At 42.8% G+C, this 10,203-nt stretch overlaps 1 long non-coding RNA gene across 1 annotated transcript; it reads left to right on the forward strand.

The window, feature by feature from the left end:
* Positions 1–503: 503 nt before the first annotated feature.
* Positions 504–4,298, forward strand: LOC135375357 (uncharacterized). The gene is made up of 4 exons (XR_010417228.1): positions 504–769; positions 867–978; positions 1,456–1,538; positions 3,974–4,298. It is a non-coding gene; the product is annotated as an uncharacterized LOC135375357 (long non-coding RNA).
* Positions 4,299–10,203: the final 5,905 nt, after the last annotated feature.

Below are 10,203 nucleotides of genomic sequence, written 5' to 3' on the forward strand. Positions count from 1 at the left end.
GGACACTTGAAAGTCCAAAGGGTACACAGTAAATTTTTTTACACCCAGTTTTGCACCAAATTCGTGTTTTTCTACATAAGCACCCCTTTTTACTCCCTTAGGTGTAATAAAAGGCGTAAAAAACAGCGTAAGAAAAGGTGTTCTGAAAATTACACGGATTTCTACACCTACAGGCAAATCAAATGGTGTTACTAGAGTGTGAAAAAGGGTGTAAACACCAAAACACCCTTGTTACACGATTTTTACTCTTTTTGCGCGAGTTAAGGGTGTTAAAATGGTGTTAAAAGACGTCAATGATGGTTTTGAGAGAAAGGCTATACTACCATCACTGGTGTTTTAGAAGGCACGAAGGAAGCACACACTGATGAGATATAGTGTTTATGACAGGCCAAAGTCAGATGTTTGCAATTAGCTTTGTTTCGTTATTTTTCTTTTTTCCAAGAGGTAAACAGGCGTCGGTCCCCTGGGGGAAAACCCCGCCAGGGGACCGACGCACGTTGGAGTCGGTGGGCGGCAAGCCAAGCCAAGTCAAGGCCGTCGGCGCGGCGTTCGTTTTGGTTCGTGTGGTATGGTGAGGCCGCGTCCGTTACAGTGAGATAGAGCTTGTTTTTCAGCAAAGATGACAGACGTAGCGTGCCTAGTTGTGGTGCTTCATGCGGACATTAGACAAAAGTGCCTGCTTGAAGAGGACACTCCAACTGCTTTGAGGAGTGCTATCTCGGCTTGGAGAATTCTGGCGTCATACGTGAACGCCACTGACAGGATTCAGGTATGTTGCTTCTTGTGCCATACGCTTGAAGTAGAACACAGAACTACACATGCAGAGCGTTGTGATGACTTAGTAACAACATTGCTGTCACCTCTAGGTTCAGGATAGCGACTTCAGTGGGTGTTGAATTCGCGGAGGGCGATGAGATAATGCATACGGCGACAGTACCCGTCTTGCAACCTCACCGCCAGGAACGCTCGAAGGATTCAGTACGTATGAGTCGACTGTTATCCTATCTCTGCAATTTAAGCTATATTGTGATATAGTAGTGTTGCTCAGACTCTCATGCGTCCCTCGGAGCCCGCTACCATGTGTTGAAATAGCTTGTTTGGAAACTTGAAATTGCGCGTCGTTGTCGTCGCCAATGTCATATTCCTTTTCTCTCGCCACGGCATTGTTCGACATTGTGCAGGAAAGGAATGTCAGGCTCCCTTCTGGTAATTCATGCTGGTAGTTCATGGTGAACAGTAGGATTCAAGGGGAAGACGTCGAGCACTGAAGTGTTGCCTATCAAGCAAAAGCTATTGTTTTCTGTTGGAAAATCAGTGTGTATTGGGTACATATCTGCTGTGCTGTGTGCACTTGGTGTTTTCTCGCTGAAAACCGTAAAAATTCAAATTGGGATTATATTTACATGTAAAGTTACTGAAAACAGTAAGTTGTGTTCCCTGTTGGGGCTTTTACAGACCTCCTTGCTGTCCACGCCCTGCGAATACTGGGTTCGTGCGTGAAGGGTTCCGAAGCAATTAAGAACATGTTTGTGCATTATGTAAGTATATTCCACTTATAATCATGATCATAGTCCTGCAATTTGGTAAATTTAGAGAGTACGCAGTGGTACCAGTGAATCTCATGGTAATTGAATTACTGGGTCGTGTAAGAGAATATCTATCACTATTTTTATCGATATTGAAATAGATAAGCTATGTATATAAATATTGACGTTTTGTCGGTCCAGAGACAGATGTCTTAGAGGTAGAAGGTCGATAAGGCATGGTTATGCCCAACTAAGCGCAACGTACAAGTGCAATTTATTTGAAGGCTGATGACGTCGCACAAGTATCTCAAAAGCTGTAGATCTGGTACCGATATTTTTCATTGAATGTCCACTTACATATCGATATACTAACAATTTCCAATATCGATGTTTGATTGTGTTCATCAATATTTTTATCGAATCTCGATAATGATATATGTGGAAATTTTTTTGATATCTTTGCTCCTCTACAGGTTTTCCCGCACATTTTAATCCAAGCGTTACCCAATTTAACCCACTGGTCCACCACATTAATAAAAACACCAACCAATTTAATCCAAATACCCGATTTAATCCAAGCAACGTGTGTAAATATATTCCTTCATGGAAATAGACATGACTAAGAGTTTTGTGATTATGCCAATGTACCTGATATCCGTTCTGTTAATGTATCCTGAGTTTAACACCTGATCTGTCAACCCCTGGCTTTTGCAGTGTCTTATGACTGCTTTTTGTCGTTATGAGTTTTCATGACTATTTTCAGGATTTGTTCCAATAATTTATTATATCGGATTACTGTTGCTTCAAACAGTGTCATACAGTGTTTTATGACTGTCGACGGTCATATTGACATTCCATGACCATTTCCATGCCATGTGTCATGAATCGATTTTATGGGACTAGCGCTGCGTCAAACAGTGTGATAGTGTTTTATGAGTACCGATGGTCATTATCACATTCCATGACTATTTTCATGATATGTGTACTAAATCAATGTTATGGGACTACCACTCTTTCAAACAGTGCGATACAGTGTTTTATGACTATGGGTGGTCATTATCACGTTCCAAAGCTATTTGAATGACATACCATGAATCAATTTTATGGGACTACTGCAGCTCCAAACAGTGTCATATACGTGTTCTGTGACTACTGACGGTCATTATGACATTCCATGACTATTTTCGTATGTGCCGCCACGAATCAGTTTTATGGGACTACTGTTGCTTCAGTGTCATAGCTCTTTTCTGACTATCAATGGTTGTTATGACACTCCATGAGTTTATTCATGAAGTGGGTCATGACTATGCTTTGTCCGAACACCGTTTTCCATGCCGTGTTGTAAGTGTTTTATGACTTCAGACGGCTGTTATGATATTCAATGGCCATTTTCATGGTTCTGTGTCATGAAACGTCGTTATGGGGCTGTTGCTGCTTCACACAGTGTCATATAGCGTTTATGACTACCAACAGTCATTATGACATTCCATGATATTTTCATAATATCACAATGGCCTGACTCAATGCAACTCAGCTTCTTCAGATCATGTCATGCAGTGTTTTATGACCATCTACTAACATCTTAGTGACCATCGGCAGTCATAAAAAAGTGCGTGACACTGTGTGAAGGAGCAGTATAGCTGCATAGAGTCATGACCCGCATTATGAAAATAGTCATAGAATGTCATAATGGACAACTGTAATCTTAAAACAATATATGGCAGCGTTTTAAGCCGTGGTAGTCCCATAACATTGTTTCATGGTACATATCATGAAAGTACTTATGGAATGTTATAATGACCGTCGTTAGTCACAAAACACTGTATGACACTGTTTGAAGCAGCGGTAGTCCCTTAAAAGCAATTCATGGCACCATATCATGAAAATAGTCATAATGACAAAAAGCAGTCATAAACACCGCATAACATGCAAAAACCAGGGGTTGTTGGATCAGTATTCATAAACTTGTGATACATTGGCGTAACCATGAAAGTCTCAGTCATTACAGTTACCATGACGGAATAACACAGAATATCTTTACACATGTTGCTCGTATTAGACTACGTAGCGTTTACATTAAATTGGTTGGTGTTTGGATTATTTTGGTTGTCCAATGGATTAACTTGGGTAGCGCTTGGATGAAAGGGAGAGACCAGTGGATTAAAAAGAGCGAGAAAACCTGTAGTAATTACACAACAGTCGTACAAGTATGCAGTTGAGGCAGTGTTTCCATTTGGAAGGCACAGTCTCTTTGCACATGGGAGCTGTATGAACATCTCAGACAACATTTGTCCTAGATGATAACAGTTCTGAAATTGTTATGCAAATTCCCTGAGCAGTGAAAGAAGGACGGGGTCATATATTTGTGTACTACAATTCTATCCAATGTTCAAGGCCACACTATTCACACCATACGCATTCCTAAACCTGTGTTTCCCCTTTCATAGGATACACCTGTGCCGGTGACACCGTGCATCATGTTCACTGGGAGCAGCATTGAAGAAGCGGAGCATATGGACCTCTATGTCGGCGAGTAGCGCCTTCTCAGAACCATCGACCTTGAAGAGGGCTTGGCTGCCATTCTTGCAGCTATTGGTTAATTCATATTGTCTACAGTGCAAAGCCGCACCGTACATTTTGAAGCCTGGAAGAGCGGTGCCTGAAAGTGAGTGACTCTCGTGCAAGAAGCCCCGTGGATCAATTTTTTCAACAGTTACGGAAAAGAGCTTGTGGATGCTTCGAACATCTAAAACATTTGCTACTTTAACTGACTTGTAGTAAGCCCTGCATCCCCCCCCCCGCCCGCCCACCTCCCGTACAGGCAGCCATTTCATCAAGGAATTGGAAATTCTTCGGAAGCACGGGTGTGTTCTTTCTTGTTCTTTGGCACTGAACTCTCATAAGCATGGGGGATTACCATTCTTCTGGCAATGTAGCCGTCCATTTGTCAACATACCTGGCACAGCGCATTACATTTAGGGAAATTACTTTGGGTATTCTGTGCTTCCATTTCTAGTCTGTAGTATGTGCTCTTGTTAAGAGATAGTCTTCTATCCGTTTTCTTTTTTCTGCTTGCCAGAAAAGCTGTTTTCTTTTGTAAAAGCTGTTTGCTGGCTGTTTTCATTACCCTTTCGCATCAACGCTATTTGCAGTAGCTTCTTATTTGGTGTACTGGATCTGTAGTGGTGCCTTATGTGGATTTAAACATTTAATATGCCTTTTCATCTTATTTTTTGTCTCATTGCTGCTGTTTCAATTAGTTATGTCATCAAGAATTCAGTTCTGCTTTGCCTTCCTTCCACATACTGTGCATATTGTTCCACTCTGGGCAATGTTATAAGGAATTTAGTTTCACATGTGTACATGCACTTGTAGTTCGCCAATAAACATAACTTTGTCGTCATACATTGTTCCAGGCATATTCCTCACATTCAGGCACGCTGTTGAGCTGGTCGGGCTATCCTTCTTTTCCAATCTGCGGAACACCAGTCCTCCAGTGACCTGCCATAATGGCTTTCTATTGCTCGTCTGGTGCGCCAAAAATCTCAGATTATACAAGGTGACAAGCCGAGGCCTCGCAAGATTTCCGTAACCAGCATGTGCAGCTATGCAACAACCAGCTCAACAGCGGAGGTCCGTGCAATGCTGCGTCCGAAACACTCCATTGTAAGGGTGTTTCTTCTGCAAAACACCCCTTTCAATCGGTCTTTTTGGCAGCTTACACCTTATGGAAGGGGTGTTTTGTGCACGTTACACCTTTTGAAAGGGTGTTTTGTGCCGATTACACCCTTTTACAAAGGTGTAAAAAATTACACCCTGGTGTATGGTGTAAAATTTACACTGATATGAGGTGCGCTATGGGACAAACCATTTACACTAAAAAGGTGTAAAAAAATTTACTGTGTACTTTCTCAAACTGGTAGCATCCCGCATGGGTGGTGAAGGTAGTCAGCCGTCTTGCTTCTGGTGAAAGTTCAGTTTTCCAAAACCTTTGCAGATCCAGTTTTGCACAAAACATTTGCTCCTTCATTTCTCCTAGGAGACAATCAACCGTTGGCACAGGATGCCTTTGTCATATCACACGCTTGTTGATTTCTCTTAAGTCGAAGCGCAGTCTTATCCCCTCAGTGTTGACTTATGGAACTAGTAAGATGTTTCAAACTCACTGTGAGCCTTCTGCAGATTCTTCAATGATGCCAAGCTCAAGCATGTTGTCGATTCCTTGGGTTAATGCCTCCTTGAGGGCGTAAGGGATCCTTCTGAGTGTCTGTGCCACGGGAGCCACAATGGAGTCCATGGTTACTGTGTGTCGGTAGTTTGCTATAGTTCTAATGTCTTCGAAAATACTATTATATTCTTCTACCAACTTCTGAAGGATCGACTTGTCTGCGACCACACCTGTTCTTTCTTGTGCTGCCGGGACTGCTTGAACAGCAGTGGACGTTGAGAGAATCCCAAACTCAAATGACATTGAGTTTCCAAGCAAGAATTCCCCATGCTCCTTGATCACGTATATCCACTGTAATCTTGCCATTCCAGTCTATACGAGGCATAAAATAACCTCTGCATTTCAAGGGGCTGCCCTGTCCATAAGAATAGGACCGTGTTACTGTGCGTGTTAGTTCCTTGCGGTTCTTATATATGCGTCGAAACATCGTTTCTGGCATGATATTCTGTAACCGCCATGCTCTCTTCTTCCAAAATACCCTGACACAAAATGCCTTCATGTGTACCGTTGGTAACGTCACCGCGAAGTCACCTTACATATCTGGACCAATGACACGTGCGTGACACAGTATCACACATGTTGATTTTGTGTGGTAGACGTAGAACGGCGACACAATGGTGTCGGAATGAACCTGCACTGTAGCGACAGTCCCTTTAAATCAACGCGTCGGCGTACATATGGCGTCATCGCGGGGAAGATCATTAAAACTGATGGCGACGGCTGCTGCTCAGCTGTTCCGCTTTTGGTTCTCTCTTTTCCTGATCGTCACACTCAGTGCACAGATTGTCAGAGTGCATGAACAGCGGTCCTAAGTTAGTAATGGCTGAAGCAACATTTGACGCCTGTTCACGTGCATACAAAGTTGACGTACCTTAGCGTCATGGATTATAGCGTCGACGCCACTGCTGTGTGCCGCGGCATATTCCTGGAAAGGAATAGACACGTGGCGTCAAGTTCAAGTATGCCTCATCAGTGAGTGTTCAGTAAATCTGTTGTAAATCTGTGAAATACGTTTTCTGTGGCGATGAAACTCCCCATTCATCATCTTAAAATAAGGTTGTTGTTTCTGGTCCATGTGTACGGATTGATAGTACTTAATGAGGCTGTACGTACGGTTTGCAGCATCAGAACCTTTCCTACAGCGCCAAGAGTATGCCTCAAATCAATACATTCAAAACAATCTTCAATGTTCTTCCTACACGGTTTCCAGTCACCAATGCTGAGCCGACAAGGCTCCTCAAGATTTCGGTTTCAAACCAGGTCTAAGGTGTAACACTGCTAACCCAACCTAACCTAACCTAACTTTACAGATCAGTATGTAAATCGGTTGCGTTTGAAGAAACACGGATGAAGTGTGCAGTACAGACTTAGGGGAGCACTAAAGTGCAAAATTTCTCTTCGCAGAGTCAATGATGCATTTGTATTGACGACAACACAAAAGTAAACGGGAGTCGTCGCGTCTTTTCCTATTCATGATCAAATGGGACCTGCAGTTTACGTATTCCTCTTGCTCTCGTTCTCAAGAAGCGACACAATGCTGAGCGCGCTCTCATTGGTCTCCGCATACGATTTGTCCAATCGTCATGGTAGATCGTTTGAGGAGGCCAATCCGATGTTTCTCCACATCGTCGGGCTTCTTGAGAGAAAAAGGAGAAACCTTCATTGCAGTTTATTTCGCGCACTCTTTTCCCACTCCTTGAGAAGGACAGAAGAGGTAAAGAGTAAGTCACGAGTGACGCGAGAAATGAATCCAGTTTTTTGTTGTTGTTAATTCCGAGCTGAAAAATATTGTGCACTTTATTGCCCTTTGAAGGAACTGGTCTGCGTAGTTTGTCGTTCTGTTACTTCCGATGTCATCTATCCAGTGATGGGCAGCACGTCGTACCAAGAACTCAAGTACTACTTTAGGTATATTTCTATTTGCCTACTCTGTACTGTACTTTTGCCTTACAGTACTACAGTACCTTTGTCTAGTACTGCCCATTAACCACTCGAGTACACATCTGGAAATGCAAAGACAACAATCACACACACACACAAAAAAAGGAAACGATAACGTCAAGATTTGTGTCTTGAAGCAGTGTTTTTGAACAAGAAAGAGCAGCCCTGTTCTCCTTTTTCATAATATAGTGAGCGATGCAAGGAGGAATAAATCAGAAAATCAAAATATTTTCAAATATTTTCCACTATCATAGCTGCTTGCTAGAGCAGCTGCAATATGGGCAATTGCCTAGATTACTGCCTTGAAGGTCAGCTACGCCGATTTCCCGACGTGTCGAAAGGTTTCTGATATTCAGAACGAGCACATCCAGCTGCACACGGAACGCGCCTTCGTTTCTCAATTTAGTCTTCCAATTGTAGAAATCAATTAATCAAATAATCCGAAAGAAGCAATGGGCGCAGCCATTTTTGTGACCTGGATCATTTACGTAGGTACGGCATCGTGCTTCTGATTGGATGAAAGCTGCAACTTTCTCGGACTTTTCTGGGGGCTTCTCGCGTTTACGAGAAAATCCACTTATGACTGCACTTATGGTTCCGCCCGGCTCCGTTCAGAGTAGCTTGGAATGTGAACGGTTTAGGACTACAGACTCATCTGAACAACATTTTCCACGCCAAATTGTGATTATGTGCTCGAGAAGTTCTCACTTCAACTGCCGTTCACGTCAACGGTTGTTGCTTTTTCTATACAGCGCAAGTATGGGAGCGATCGCGCAACAGCATGAGAAGTGGTGGTTGTTTGAGCACATCCATATAGAGGACTGGTCTTCAAAGGAAGAGCATACTTTCAGTCCATGCGCATATAGTGTGATTTCCAGTCTTCCACGTAGTATACAGGGTGCTTATTTTTTATCATTTACTGAATTTTATAAAAATCTACGAGATCGGCCCAGTTGTCGTTTTTGCAGTTGAGTTATGCAGCTAGGTGGACATCCTCTGGAATACAGTATGTAACAACAAGATGATTATTTACTTAAGATTCATTAAGTAACTCTTTCATTAGGGAATTTGGGCAAAAACGATATGCCATGCGCGTACCGCGAAATATCCATCGCTGCCAATTTTGGTATGCAAATGATCCAAAACCGAAGAGGCCCGTCTCGACGGCGCATCATGTACGCCTACGAACACCTACGTAACACTCGAAAATCGGCGTAGCTAACTTGAATTCAGCTACAAGCTATTTGGCGAGTACCTTCGAGTACAATTCCCAGTACTTTGTACTATACTTCATTTTGGATGCTCTGCCCATCACTGCACCTATCACATAACAGGAAAGTAAGATTTAGTTTACTTCCTGTGGCATCACGCTCTGCTTACCTTTACGTCACTTAGCCAACCGGTTTTATCAACGCTCATTAACCTTTAAACCGGGATTAACGGTCCATTAACTCGAATTTAACGCTTAACTCTTTTTCACTAAACGAAGATATTGTCACTGAAATGTTCATTACGTCACTAACGAACGTTTGTAAAAAAGAATTGAGTGCTAACTCGGAGCCTTAGCAACCCTGAATCGTTCAAGGTTAAGCAGCGTTGGTGAAACCGGACTTTAGTTACACGTTTTCGGCATATGACCTTGCTTGACATTGTGAGTATGAACTATCGATGTTCTAGCTGTTCCCGCAGCTCTGTTTGTGACGAGGGAGAATAATCTAACACAGTATACACGGAACATAGACTCGAAAAATAATACCGGCTTCATTCGAGCCACCACATCGTAAAGTGTCGTCACACAGTCAGCGACTTTGCTTCTAAAGGCAGGAGGATCCTGAAATGGAGAACAAGATGTATCCCTTAGTGACCGCATATGTAGGCGTTTCATTTACAGACTATTGGTTATCATTGGTTGTTCTAGCGTAATACCCTCGCACACGGCAAACTGAATGGCATTCCCAGAGAATGACAGTCGCGTCGAATGTCATTCGTTTGTCTTGCACCCACGTACAAGAAGACGCAGAATGCTGTTCGCAAATAATGTCAATGACACCAGGGGTGAACATATGAAGCATTATACAGGTACATTACTTCTATTTTTATTTCTTTTGCTCGAAACTAGCGAAGCATTAGATTAGTTCACAAAGTCGTTGCTTTTTCAAAGTCACTTAATTGGCTAAGTACAACAAGAAAAGACACCTAAGAAGCCTATCTGCACTACTGATCTCGATTGTAAAAGGCTGGATCGCGGATATGGAGTGCGAGCGTGCGTCAACCGGCCGCCATCTTACAGTGCCCAAAACAGTCGCCGCAGCGATCATGGCAAGTTCTTGCAATCATGGTCGTACCAACCGTACCGGCAAGGATACAGTGCGTAAATTTCTACAGGTGAGACATTCTTTATCAAGGAATAAATGCGCGGTCATTCTGTACGTTTACTTGACAATTATGAAGTGTATTTTGCCCGAAACCAGCACTGGATGCAAGTTGTTTGATCGTTCTTCCGAGGTT

This window comes from Ornithodoros turicata, unplaced genomic scaffold (genome assembly GCF_037126465.1).
Source record: "Ornithodoros turicata isolate Travis unplaced genomic scaffold, ASM3712646v1 ctg00000857.1, whole genome shotgun sequence".
NCBI classification, from domain to species: Eukaryota; Metazoa; Arthropoda; class Arachnida; order Ixodida; family Argasidae; genus Ornithodoros; species Ornithodoros turicata.